At 32.8% G+C, this 4,826-nt stretch overlaps 1 long non-coding RNA gene across 1 annotated transcript; it reads right to left on the bottom strand.

Annotated features, from left to right (window-relative positions):
* Window positions 1–1,424: 1,424 nt before the first annotated feature.
* Window positions 1,425–2,738, bottom strand: LOC130735181 (uncharacterized). The gene is made up of 2 exons (XR_009018329.1): window positions 2,596–2,738; window positions 1,425–1,860 (listed from the first exon to the last, which is right to left on the bottom strand). It is a non-coding gene; the product is annotated as an uncharacterized LOC130735181 (long non-coding RNA).
* Window positions 2,739–4,826: the final 2,088 nt, after the last annotated feature.

Raw genomic sequence — 4,826 nt, 5'->3', positions numbered from 1 at the left:
TTCGGTTGTTTATCGAATGGTTAATTTTAATTTCGAAAGGTTTATGACATTGATTATTTCCACGTGGTTTTTGAAAGTGATATTATTCAAGAGTTTCGTAAAATGAACTTTTGTCACTAATTGATGATTAATTAATTGAACGACAAAAATTCTTTACGAAAATTGAGACGGTTTGGTTACTGTGTGACACTCGAGAAGAGCGCTATAGGGTAGGTCCCCAACACTTTAATTTTTTTGTAGTTCTCTTTAGTTCGGAATTACATGGAGTAGTTGGACGAAGAGGTCTAAAGGAAGCCATTTTGGGCTGGCTATTCCCTTCCTTCACTTGTAAAATATTCGGAACTACTAAGTGTTTTCTGAAAACTTGTAAACTATTTCCTTTGAACTTATATTTCAGGTACTCGTGGTTGTAAATATTATGTTAATTTATGCATTGCATGTGTGGAAAAAATTTATCTTAAAAAGGAAAAGAAAACGAAAACAAATTTACTTGCATATTCCGCATTCACTTTAAAGCAGGCTACTATTGTAACCCTTGAAAGTTGGGGTGTTACATAAGTTATAGGACTACAACTCTTATAAAGAACGTTTGTGAAGACTCAATCATTAAGTTGACATCAAACTAAGCGTTGCTGCTGCGATGTAATTTATAAGGATGATTTTACTAAAATTTAACTAACGCTTGATAATTTTTATGACATAGATGTATATGCAATTTAGTTTCTATCATAAATGCTATAAATTTCAACATTTCATAATACCAGGCATGGCACGGGTACAATACTAGTATTTATTACTACACTTCTAATGGAGTTTTAGTCATAGGAATAACATGCACAAGTTCTTGCCTAGGTTTTTAATATTTCGAGATTTTTAAACTCGGAAATGTATGTGTTTTTTTAACATACCGGGTTGTTCAAACTCAAAATTTCATTTTTTAACCTTCGGAGATTTATAACTCGGAATATATATTTTTTTAGTATCCAAAATCTAAAACTCAGAATATACCGAGTCTTAAAACTCTGATGTATTACGGTTGATTCTTTAATATTGTAAAAATTTTAACCGGTGTGAGAATAAATAACATTCACATAATGCTTCAAGTCATTCTTCCTTTCTTTTCTTATTAGGCATTTTCGATAGGCACGAGGAGGAGCTCTCACTCCAGGAAGACGTTGATTGGGCATTGGCGGATCATCCCTACACCTGATCAAACACTGTGGTCATGGGTTACGCTTCCTCCTGCGCGTCTGTGCGAGAATGAACCCTCACAACATGAGAGTGGATAGCCCAGAAAACACAATACTGAATCTTCACATAAAGCTTAGGGAGTGTGTACTAATCATAAACACCGCTTTCCTCACGTTGTTTGTTTATATATATGTGCTTGTGATTGAACTGGAAAAAGAAAGTAAGAATGCCTCTTGAAGCTTTATGTGCATGGATGCTATTTTATTCCCCAACCAGCATCAGTTAACAATTTCAAAATTTTAAAGCATCAACAAATTATACAAACCTGATTTAAAATCGGTATATTCCGAGTTTTAAATCTTAGATACTAAAATAAAATACATTCTGAGTTTTATAACTCGGTATATTGAAGATATCATCCGGGTTTTAACACCGGAAAAGTAAAAATGAACGGGTATTTAAGAAAATTACTACATTAAAATGGGGTGCCAAATTCGGTGTTTGAGATTTCAAATTTAACACCCTAACTACTGCAACACCTTTTACAGGTTCGAGCGACCAACGCACAGCAACCATAACAGCATTCATAATCTGAACACCTTGGGCCATAGTCGACATTAGGATCGTCGTCGTGTCCATAAAATTTGCTTTCATCCATCGGCGCATTCACTACTTGAAAAAAACATGCATTCAACCACGATTTACTATTTTATAACATTATACATAAATTAAAAATAAAAAATACCTGAGAATTATCTCAAGATATAATTGAATGCTTGAAACATTGCTCAAAACACAAGTTTCAGGCGCACGATCAGTTGCTTCACTTTTTAAATTAACAAATCAATTTTTTTTGAATAAGATAAAATGAAATTAAAGGATCCTATACAGGCTGCACTTGGCATGCAGGTGTGCACAAAAAGTGGTCATACCAAACATTAGTCATAAACTAAATCCATAAAATATTAATCACATATAATAGCTTAAATAATGTTCATTTTAATTTTCTTTTATAATAATTATTTAACAAGAGAGTAAACACTTTCAAACTATTGAATACGGCGTTATTAGCATGTGAAGAGATCAGTAGGGGCCTTCTTTTAAATCATAGTGTTAGAAAGTCTCCCTAAAAATGATTGTCTAACAACTAAAAATTTAACTGAACTTAGAAAATTTGAAACTTTGACCTATGAGTTTCTCACCGATTTCTCGTTATTGTTATTCTTTGAAACATATTAAAGCTTCACCAATCCAGTCCAAACTCTCCAAATAATTCACATGAAAAACGAAATAAACTTCTCGAACATAAAAATTGTGCAATAAATATTTTAATAAACTATCACGACTTGCAACTCACAAGTAATAACAATAACATAGATGAAAAACATGTGTTTACAGAATTACCATTTTTTTTAAACTTGTCCTTTATGTCTTCTGGTGCAACCCTAGCCGAGATCAGAAGACTAGAAGCCAAGAACATAACTAGAATGAGGAAAGCCTTGAAATTCATTTCTCCAATATGTGTCAATGAAAAGAAAGTGGCCTTCAATGTTTGTTATTTATGGTGAGGAGGAATTATAAAAAACTATTTTTTATTAAAATGCTTTTGCAAAACTGATTTGAGGTTAAGGCTAAATGTCTTTTTACATGTGCACGTCATAAAAATCAAGCTTTCATACTAAGGGTTCAAACAAGTACTTTTTATCTTTGCGACCAACACACCGTTAATTAAATTTAAAGACAAAACTATTGAATTCTTTAGTTATCATTGATTTAATTCGTTCTTATCTTATATTTTTGAGTAAAATACACTCACCCTCCTCAAGGTTTTCAAGAATGACACTCCACCCCATTTTATATAGAGGCAAAATTTAGTTAAAAAAAATTGTCACTAATAGTTACTCCCTCCGTTCCAAAATGTAAGTTGTTTTAGAATTTGTATTATATTCTAAAATATAAGTTGTTTTGCAAAACCAATGCACTTTTTCTCTCTTTCTTTCTTATATATCCTCATTTAATATTATATCTCTTAATTACCACCTTCAATTTTCACCTATCACAACTCTCACTATCCACTTAACCAATAATAACATTTCTCTCTCCTTAATATGACACAACTTTAAATAGGGGTATTTTAATCAAATAAATTATCAATTAATGAGCTCTTAAACAATGTGCACAACATAAAACAACCTATATTTTGGAACGGAGGGAGTACTAATTAGTGAAGAATGGAGTGGAGTGTTATTCTTAAAACTATAAGGGGGTGAGCGTACTTACTCTATATTTTTTCTTATTTCCTATTTATACGACACATTCTTTTAGTTTTCGTGCCCCTTTGTTTTGTTAATCATTTCTGAATTATAATTAATGTAGTTGTTTAAATGACTCATATAAGTTACTAACTCCAACCCAATTGACCAATATGAATTTTAAAAATAAATGACCAAAATAAAATATAGAAATTTCAACTCACTTATCTTGAATATGATTGCACGATGAGGTGTCTAATCCAAAATTTCTCATGGATCAACACTTAGACAACCCCACAATTAATCTATTATAGGTTTCAAAATTATACTCTTAATCCATTCATTATTAGCGACCCTCTTTGATGCTACAAGCGACCCCCAATTATATTGAAGAGCATTTTTTAGGTATCACTGATTGAATTCGTTCTTATCTTATATTTTTGAGTAAAATACACTCAACCTTCTCAAAGTTTTAAAGAATGACACTCCACCCCATTTTATATAGAAGCAAAATTTAGTTAAAAAAAATCTGTCTAATAAGTTAAAATTTTAATAAATTTAGTGCATATACACTATCATACATTAATTTATGTAAATAATTTTACTTAATTAAATTTAAAGAAAACTATCCAATGTGTCTATCGAGCCCACGCCCCATCCATCTCCAAACCATGTTTCTCACTACAAACGGCCACCATCAAGCATTTATCCTCTTTAGCGCGACGACCGTCGTCGAAAGTGAAACCCCATTAGCACAACTTGCCTCACAGTTTTGCTGCGAGCTAAACCCTAGAGGATCTAACCAAAACCCAAAACTCACCACTAGTGACAACGTTCCTTCGTCGTGAATTGCACATCCTCAAAGCCACTTGTTCGTTTACATCTTGTAAACTTCGCCTCATCGATGGTGTTAGAGAACGCCCTGTTAATTTAAGATACTGCTAATTTTTTTTAAAAGCGGTGCTTCACCTCATCGTTGGGTTGTAGTTGCCTTAGATTCACTTGATCTTATTTCTCTCTCTTCTTCATTCATTTGTGTTCTCACTCATTAAAAAAATTAATTTGTGACCACCATTTCTTTTATGTGTAAGACCTGGATTTTCAGAACAAGTTAAGTTTCCGACTCACACGTAGAATCAGTGTAAGCGTGACAGGAGTTTGACATTTGAGAAAGATTAATGAAGAAGAAAGTTCAGGAATTTCTTGAGGAATGTTGCGTAGTTGTTTTCGGAGTTAGTGCGAGTCGTCTGCACACTTGCCTTAGGGCGAGCGTGTCCAGAATAGACTATTTCGCTCTTAAAGCAACGTTTTGAGTGAGATTTCGAACTCAGGGAAAATTTAAAGATTCTCTTTATTTTTCCATCGACCAGCGTTTCATTTCGG

The sequence above is a fragment of the Lotus japonicus genome, chromosome 2, assembly GCF_012489685.1.
Source record: "Lotus japonicus ecotype B-129 chromosome 2, LjGifu_v1.2".
NCBI classification, from domain to species: domain Eukaryota; kingdom Viridiplantae; phylum Streptophyta; class Magnoliopsida; order Fabales; family Fabaceae; genus Lotus; species Lotus japonicus.
This window is presented reverse-complemented; position numbering and strand designations above follow the sequence as displayed.